The following is a 9845-nucleotide window of genomic DNA, read 5'->3' as shown; positions in this document are numbered from 1 at the left end:
CTCGGGTTTCATTCATAAAAATCATTTTTACGTACCTAATGAAAATGGACTGATTTTCTTGTGTGCTGAGTACTTCCAAATCTGCCATTTGCCCTCCTCCTTTTTCAGTGTACACTCTCCATTAATCCTAAAAAACATACAGTTGTATTCTCTTCATGCCTGGACAGGAGTTCGGATCCCTAACTTGGAAACTGCTGTTGAAAAATGTTGTCTTTTGCCAGTGAAGTTTCTGGAAGGGCAGTAAATTCCCCACTGAGGGGGAAAGGCAGTGCTTTCAGACCTCCTTTGTCTCCAGGAAGTGAAGCTCATTATGTTTCCCCTGGACCACGCAAAGCAGAATAATAATCTTGTTTTGTAAAGTATGTTTTGTGTCAGGTTAACATTACTGAACTTCTGGGATGGCTGAAAACATACAAAGAATGTACAAACAAAAGACTTCCAGTTCCAGAAGCTTCTCCATTCAAATCTCTGAATGCACATAACCTAATTAGGGCTATTATAAAGAAATAAAAATTAATGAGCCACTATTACATGATCCTTACTGCATTTATATCACAGTTTGTTCATAAAGGAAACAGTCTGCTGAAGACCTGAGCCTTTACAGCATCTGGCAGTCAGCAGCGGCTGCTGAGCAGATGTGTAGCTCAGCCAAGGAGACACTCTGACCTGTGGGTATAGTTTCAGTAGAGCCTGAATCAAGACCACAGCAAGAAAGCACACCAAGACTTTCTGCTGTGTCTTTAACAATCGAGAGAAGCATCTTCCCCTCCAAAAAGTACTGATAGGCGGCCTGAGCCAGTTTTGGGTGTAGCTGCTGGATACTGAGTTGAAGCATTTCAGAACAACAGTTCACGCAAAGGATTGCACGTTCTCCAAGCAAGGCGGTTTTCTCTGCAACAGATGTCTTTTGTGGGTGGGTACCAGGCTGCACATTTGCAGTTTAAAGGCATTCTAGAGCAGTTAGATCATCACTGGGTGGCTGACTGCAGGAAGGAAACTGGTGTCTGTCGTGGTCATGAACTCCCTCCCTCTATTGCTGGCTGATTCAAATGTCATCCGTACAGCAGACCACAGCTAATGACCTTCCAGTGCAAAAAGGAGAGAGCAGGCACGGCTCCCCGTATCACTGGCATAAGACATGGTCTGTCCCATTCACTGGTGAGACTGCTAACTTTAACTGATGTTTTTGTTTCTTCTGAATAGAGAAGGCTTTTCATTAACTGCTTTTACTACTTACTATGTTGCATTTCTTTATGATATGAATTGAGCTATCTATTTAGACAATTATTAGGAAACCAATTCCAGAACAATTTTTAGTGATTTGTCTTCCAGTTCCCAATCTCATGTCAGATTTCTAGCATTTCAATCATTTTACAATTGCTAAAGCCAAGCATGGGCAAGTTTTGCCTTTCACAGTTTTGGCAGTTAGTCTTCATATTTCTGCTATGATTTTAATCAAAAAGGTTTTGGTCTGATTTTTATGAGAGTAGCTTAAGATTTCTTTGAGTCTTGTGGTCATATTTTAAAAGGGGTATAGGAGGTGAGTATATTTTTTCCTGTTCCATTATTGGTCTAAATTTGTAAAATCACAGCTTTCCTGTCACATTTTCTGCACTCAAATACTACAATGATAGACACAGACACTTCCCATCTAGGCCTTCACTCCCTGGCTTCAGGGGTCTGCAGCACACCACCACAGGGTTCAGGCAGGAATACTTTACTGTCAATTTTCTACCCACATTCTCTGGACTCGCAGACTAGGCTGTTAGCTCTGTTACACCTCTGTAAATCAGGAGCAACAACACTCACCTAAGCTGTTCCTGCTGGTTTAAGCACGATCAAAATACAGTCTTGTTGGTGACTTGTTCTGCACGCTTACTGAAACCCACCAACAGCAAAGTACTCAGCTGGTATTAGATGTTCAGCTTCAAACAAGCCTAGGGAGAGGTTAATCACCAGATAATATTCTTGTTCTGGGAAATATTCCAGCCTAAGCTGTTGCAAGGGTTTGTGCTGGTCCAGTTATGCCCTACTTGAGTTTATGCTGAAGATTTTCCTTACTCTGCTTACCGTCTGTCTGGCTCTCTAACCGTTCTTGTATTCTCCTGCCCTCCTCAATCCCACACTTCCTGGCACCTGAAGAGTCAGTGCCCAAGGGCAGCTGAAATTGTCCCAGCCATAACTGGAAGGAGCTCCAGTGCTCTGCTGGGAGGCCTGGGGATGGAGGAATACCCAATAGGAACAAGCCCATTCTCCAAGGTTTGCAAGGCTGTTTGTGGCTGTTGCTGTAGCAACAGTGAAATGCTAACCCGGGAGCAGTCAGCTGTGTCTCTGGCCTTAATAATATGATTTCATGTAGGACATCAGACAAGAATGCAATAACTCAGCAACTCTGCTTTAGGAGTCTAAAGGAAACCAGATGAAGCTATGCAATTTTTTTACAATATCCAGATTCTTTCTGCAAGTCACCTTGTTTTATAAGTAACCATTCTGCCCGAGTCCTCTGAGGATGAGAATCTAATAAATGGGCATATTTGCGTGATTTTAAGTTTAGGCTTGGCATGAAAGCTCTGGACGCTCTTTATTCGCAGAACAAACACTGTCTTATAAGCCGAGTGAGATTCACTTACTAAGTCTCAGCTTTTAACCCAGCTTGCCAAGATTCTTCCCAGTAGCTACAGCATGCAATAATCGTCACCCATTCAGTGGCACACACACCTCAAATACCGTACTCTTAGAGATCCCCATCTCATGATTGCTGGCTTTCACTTCAGCAGATTAGTTACCAGGCCCCGAAAACCTGTTTCATACAGCCAGGCAAATGCTGTAATATATTTATTTTAATAATTAAATGCTGATGACTTGCTTTTAATATAAGATGTTCTTTTTTGTTTGATTTTCTCAAAAATTGAGAATGTGTATTAATATACAGTGAATTATAAGCTTGAATGGCCTAAGACTTCCACCTAAAGCATTTTTAAAGTTGATACCTATGTGAATTTTAATCTGTGGACTGTAAAGTATAACATAACAGTCATATGCACAGTTTGAAATTTGAACTTTCTTCTGGCTTGCTATACGTGTTCCATCTAGATAAAAAATTATATGTGATCTATATAATAGAATTTATAATTACTACAGAGGTCCAACTTCAATTTTCCATAAATATTTCATGAGTAAGTTCCAGGTCAGGATTATCTGCTGAAGACACTCATGGAGCTATTGAATAACAAAGACAGGCAGCCACCTGTGGAAAACCCATCCATAGGAAACATGGTGGCATTTGTCAGTTGAACTGGTATTTATAAATCATTCTGTCACCTGTAGCTAGGTGAGAGTATGGTACATCCTTCCACTGGCCAGATGGTTACTCCACCTGTTATCAGTCAGGATGAGAGCTGCATTAATGTAAGCAGTAAGATTACAATTTTGTGATTCCTCCAGATGAGAGAATACTTTACATGTAAACCACTGCTGCCATATTGCCAGGGCAGAGCTTAGAGCCCTTCTGACACCAAACCTGGTCCGGGTCCAGAGGCAGGATGACCCTTCTCCTCCCAAACCCCTGCGGTATTTAGTGTGGGAGACATGCTCTGGGTGTGCCGCCACACACGAGTCGTGCCAGGCTGGTTTTAGCCTGGGGACGGGCCAGCAGCGATGGCGCGTGGGCACGGCACAGCAGCAGAGTCACCTGAGCACGGCCGGTGGAACCTCCAGGGATGCTGTGTTTGGCACCCAGGGCCGCACCGGGTGGGAGCTGGCAGGTCCCACATGGCAGTCAGCGTCCGTGAGCTGGGAGCAAGCGACCTCAGAGCGCGCGCACAAACGGGGTTTGGCTGCGCAGGGACCCGGGAACATGGGCTTGCTGCAGGTTGCTGGCGCGGTGGCAGGAGGCCTGGCACGTACAAGAGCGACTGGCTTCCTAGCAGTCTAGAGCTCATACGGGCAATTAAGTCAGGCTGGTTGTCAAAGGCAGCATTTTTAACCAGAGGCACTGAAAACCTATTTGACGACTGCATCTTGCCAGATCCCGGGGTTTTGTTATTAATCTCTGCAATTGCCTTACATTTACTTCTGTGGGTAAGAGATGCCTCCAAGGCATAAGTATACTGGTGTACTGGAGTATAAAGTCGAAGAGCTTGCATTTCCTGCTCTTGCTAGGCTCTTTTGGCTCAAACACGGGTGTTTTTCCTGTATCTGAGGCAGTTGAGGAATTCAGGCAATGTACAGCATTAGGGTCCAGGCTACGGCTGGTGTTCAGTTTAGCGATGGCTGTGGAACTCAGTTATTTCTGCATTTTACTAGACAGATTGGTATAGGATAAGGCCAGAAGTAAACAAATGAATTTGCATTAATTTGGGTAAAATGGGAAGCAGGGTGGGTGATTGCGTCTCAGTTAGGACTCTGGACTTAAAGCACCACTGGTTCTAGGTAGGCCCTCCAGTTTCATCTGTGCTGAAGCTGCTTTCTCTCCCAGCCATTATCATGTAGCTAAATCTGGAAGTAACAACTGTCACAGGGACAGGCTGACAGCTTGGATTAAGATTGTTCTTAGGGTTAGGGATCTGGATGGAATAAAAGAGTTGATGACCTTAGTTTATAGATGACCTGTGTTTGGCCCATGCTAATGACAATGGCATCACCTGCTTGGTTGCTGATTGCTTTAGTGCTTGTGTCCCAGGGTTCAAAGATATCAGGTAAGTGCATTGCTAGAGTAAATACCAAGGTCCAGTTTTGTGGGATTTGTAGATCTTGGTGTATGATTTGTTGTATGACTGACTGGGATAGAATCAGGCACAAAGTAGCAGGAATAATGAGTTTTCATCTGCTCCGAGGTCAGGAGTTAATAAGATAGGACCATACTGGGATTAGTATTGTGGTTAATATCAAGGTTCATGTTTGGAGGTGCTGAAGATCTGACTTTTTTATTGGTTCTTACAGGGTCCCCTGTTTAAGTTGAGAAACATGCGACTGACTGACTGATGGTTGGTTTGCCCTCCAGGAAGTCCCTGTCGCTGAGGTGCCTGCTTGGGTGCCACTGTTGTCTGTGTCTCTGAGCATGCATGCCAGACTCTTCTAGACCTTTTCCAGCACTGCTATCCTCTTTTCAAGATCTGCAGCAGACCAGAACTCCATGCAGCACTCCAAGACACAAATGAGCAAAAGGTTGGTACAGTTACATTTTCCAGTCTCTGTTCCTTCCCTAGTTATCCCTAACATGGCATTTGGTTGTTGAGCACTGATCTGCAAGATCCCTCCCTCGGCTGGTAGTGCCTCTCAGAAATGGTAAGTGTCAGTTTATAATTAGGGAGTCTGTAATCCATAGATTAGTGGCTCCATGCTCTAAAGTCTCCATCTGTTGTACACACTGAAATCATTATATCTCTAGTCTCAGTTGTGCTCCAGGCTTCTAAAATGGTTTTCACAAGATTTTCTTTGTTGTGCAAAGCAGCTTGTTCATGGCTGTCACTTGGTGGCCAGGCACTAGAGCAGACACTGCACAATGGCATCTTGTCAGTGCGGCACAAGTCGTGGGATGCTCCTCTGTCCAAGCAGGAACAGGGCTTTGGAATGTATTTTTCTGCTGTGTTCAGGGACTCAGCCCCCCTCAACACAGAGCAGATGGCACATTGCCAGTTATTAGGGCTTTTACTATGTTTAGACAATCTCTCAAACAATGGAAAACTACTGCCATCCAAATAGGCTGCAGAGACAACACAGAAAGCTTTTAACATGCAGTCATACTTCCTTTTACACAAGCCATGAGTACTGGCCATGCCTGCCTCTGACAGATGCATAGTCTGTAACACAGCTCAGTTATTTACTCACCAAAGCCCTGTTTAAAGACTGAACAAAATGGACATGCCTCAAAGGTAGCCCAAACAGATGCAGCCTGATTCTGGCTACCATCATACTAGGGTACTTTCTACCTGGGGGCAGGTTGAAGTGCTGTCACGTACCAGGGACAGACTTGCACGAGGCTTGCCGTCTCTTGACCGTAGTATGGATAGTCTGGGACTCCCTTGCATTGTCCCATCCCTTCTATTTTCTTGTAGCCGGTGACACCTTGCAGCTGTCCCAGAGAAACATGCAGAGAGTTCTGAACCCAAAATCTGGTGTCAGAGTTCCTGTTATTGTCATAAAAATGATCTCTTGGATGGCCATGCTTCCATGCATGCACAGGAGATGGCAAAATCAGACATAACAAGTGTTGACACCTAGGCTTACCATTCTGAGTTGCATCAGTTCAGGATGCTGGTTTAATTGCACTGTACCTGCATTCCTTCAGCAAAGTACTCCTGGTTTACATCAGCAGAAGTTCAGGCTTGGAGTTTACACGGTAGCTTTCCTATACCCCTACTGATCTGGGTCCAATAAGCAGCACCCTGCCTGAAATATATTTCTATTTTTATTACCAGTTTTTAAAAGAGTAAATGAATCTCCTAGTCTGATCGCTGTGTAGCTACACAGCAATAGCCTTGTTGCGCTTCATTTGGTAGAGGGGATACTTTCTACTGGCACATGAGCTGTACTCCACTGCCTTATCTGGGAAGGATCTGCGAAGTCCTTCTGAGCCGGCCACACTGCTGTCACGTAACAGCAGGAGGCTGCTGACAGGCATCTAGGGGGAAATATGGTTTGCAGAATTTCTGCAGCATCCATGGCCAGCTAGCACACTGCTAGTATTTTAAATGAAAAAGTCCAGTGAAGCAAAGCAGCCCTTCTCAGGCAGGCAGGGTCCGATGCTCATGTGGAATCTGTGGAAATTCTGGGGTACAGAGCTACTTTTCTAGCCCTCCGACACCACACTTGTTCCACTAATGAGTTTCAACTGTGAGCTCAAGGGGCCAACTGAAAGTCTTACAAATGAATTCATTTTCTATATAGGTTCAACCGTTAACCTATACACAGTTGTCAGAACTGTAGATAGCGATAGTGGTAGTGATGAGGATATTTGTCATATGCATACACACATTAGGAACAGCAAAGCCCAAGTAGACCGTATGCAGGCAACTAGTTGGAACCCATCTACTCTTGTTGACATCGGAGCAGCTGCCTTCTAGTGGATGAAACACTGTTGCCCTTGTGTGTGAGCAGTAGGACATCAAATATGGCCCATTCTTTCCCAAATGCATCACAATTTGTTCAGTAATGACATTCTGGGCACAGGAGAGTCTCCAGAGAAGCAATTGCTAGAGCAACACTTACACTGTAGACACAGTTAGCATTTCTCTGACTTCCAGTTCTATGACTTGCAGTACCCCCTCAAGGACTCTCCAGGATCTTACTTCACTAGCTAGAGTAGTGTGCAGTAGAACAGTACAGACAGGAAAATTTTTCTAATTTCTAACCAACCACAGATAGTTTGTATGCATTCTTTCTTCTGTCAACTTTGTCCTTTAGCTAAGAAGTCCCTCTCTCTGTCAGTGTTTATCTACCTTGATGTATTTACAATGCAGACCCATGCCCTCACCATGTTGGTTTCACTAAACCAAAAAAGCTAAGCTTATTCCACAGGTCCTGTAGCACACATCTATTTTATATGCATACCTGTTCCCTTTGATTTAATCTGAATTAGTGCATTTTAATATTAAATGCCCTTTCCATTTTTTCTAGCCAAAGGAAATGAGACTGCTTGGCTCATGTTCTTTGCTTCATTCATTAATTGAATATTATTGTGCAAGGGTGTTGGAGATGAACACTTTTGAACTCCATAATAGTAGAGATCTAAATCTAGATCCAAATTTCTGTGTCTTGGACCCATTTAATGTGTTTCAGTCTTCTAAGAACACTTTAAAGATACGAGCTGCAGTGGATCTTGGGAAAGATAATTAATGTGTTTGGTTTTTTTTAAAATAAAGAATACATTAATGTACTGGGCTATTCTGTGGCAATATAATATTCTTTAGCTCAGATTTGTTGGGGATTTGAGTGTAAAAAGATAGGCTAGGTGTAAATACCTGGCTACAACTTTGCACTTTCAAAATGCGCTTTCCATTTCCTCTCTAAGACTTTCCTTGGCAATTTCCCTCCAAAAGGATTTTTTTTGTAGTGCACACAGCTTCCAAGAACTGTGCTGCCTTTCACCGCTGGGATTATGGGCTTCCCGAGCAGGGCTGCATAATATTTTGTCTCTCTGACAACAAATGCAATAAAAGCACTGCTGTTCACTGCTGCCCCAATTCCAATCATGAAGATTCTTCAAAACGAAAACCTCAGCAGAGATGGGACAAGTCCAGTCTGTTCTCCTGAACAAGAGAAGGCTGTGAAAACCCACAAGCATGCTGCACCCAGCATTTATCCTTAAAATTCCTCCCATGAATTCTTGCTCCTGGTGCGTGCTGGCACGGCTGTACCGTGACCAGCTGCAGGATACCTTTGCCACAGCAGTTCAGCCCCTTTATGTGGCTGGTGGGCCATCAACATCTGCAAAAAGAGACATTTCAGAGGAAGCTCGCCTTTGACACCTTGGGTGTCTTATTTCAGAGAGGAGCTAAGTGGCTGTATTGATGTGTGGCAATTGGTACGCCTGCTCTAAGGCACTGCATTCTTTACAGTGCACATCTCGTAAAGTGGACAAGGCTTAAGCAGTGAGGTGAAGTCCCCACATGCTGAAAAGGCAAGAAGCTAGTTGTTCAGAATAGGGATACTGTAAAAGTAGGGACCTGGTAGGGGCTGGGAATGGTGGGTGTTAGAAGGGGCCCTAGAGTGGCAATGTAAACTTGGGGTTCCCAGTGCTTGTTGTAGCTTGGGCTTTGACCACTTCTCTTTTTCTTCATGTTCCTGCTGGCAAAGCTGAAGTAAAATTGTCTAGGAAAGATTTTTTTTCTTTGCTGAGGTGTCTGGTCTGATTGTGCAGACTAGGTTTTACAAACAGCAAATGTTTGCTCTGAAGAAGACAACAGAAGAACTTGACCCCAGCAGCCCCTGGAAATGGCAGAGGAGACATTTCTTGCTCCTCCTGGATGCTTTGTTGATGTGCAAAAATGGAAGGTAATGTTTCAGAAGCTCTTAAGAGTTCAGCAACTACAGGTCATCCATTTCCTCTGGAAGTAAGTACTCGTGAGAAAGCATAAACCTTATTTCCCAAATCATAACCCTTACGAGGGTTAAAATGGAAGGAAATTTAGTTTTCCACTCTGTTTCTTCTGTCTCCCAGAGAAGGTCACTTTTCATTAGCCTTGCAGGTACCAACAGAAAACAGCTCAGTATGCATTTTGAGTGGAGGTTTTAATCCACAAAGCAGGAGCAGAAGCCTGAATTTGAGAGTTGTTATCTTTCCTCCTGACAGACCTGGCTCGTATTTTCAGGAGTTTTGCTTACGTGGCTGGTTATCTCCGCTTCACCCAGTGCTTACAGGAGACTGTAACACCAACTTCATTCTCTTTCACATACAGGAGTCATACTGTAATTGATGACCATTTAAAGTTCATTTTAAGCTGAGAAATTGCACAGATCTGGGGGGAGGGGGAGGATTCCAAAGGGTCTAAAGACTGTCAAAGAGCATGACCTAAAATGTAAACTATATTTAGTGCTCGGGAATGACAGTGGAAAACATTACCAGCACCCGAGGATGGCAAAGTCTGGCAAAAAAAGAGACACGTTTCTGTTTTCCATCACTGCCGTTACTGGTTTGGGTTTCTTTTTTACCCCGCTGAGCTTCTACCAAGTGTTTTTCCAAAGCGGTGTGCTTCTACTCTACGCAAACCGCCCCCCCAGCTCTTGTCTGTGCCAGTCTGCACCGACCCGCCCGCAGCTCCCTGCCGGTAACGACCGCGGTTCCTGCGCAGCCCTCCGCCCGAGTAGCAGCCCCGGCTTCAGCCCGGCCCAGCCCGGCCCGGCCC

The sequence above is a fragment of the Haliaeetus leucocephalus genome, unplaced genomic scaffold (genome assembly GCF_000737465.1).
Source record: "Haliaeetus leucocephalus isolate CR32 unplaced genomic scaffold, Haliaeetus_leucocephalus-4.0 Scaffold656, whole genome shotgun sequence".
In the NCBI taxonomy this organism is placed as follows: domain Eukaryota; kingdom Metazoa; phylum Chordata; class Aves; order Accipitriformes; family Accipitridae; genus Haliaeetus; species Haliaeetus leucocephalus.
The sequence above is the reverse complement of the archived record's forward strand: the minus strand, read 5'-3'. Positions refer to the sequence as shown.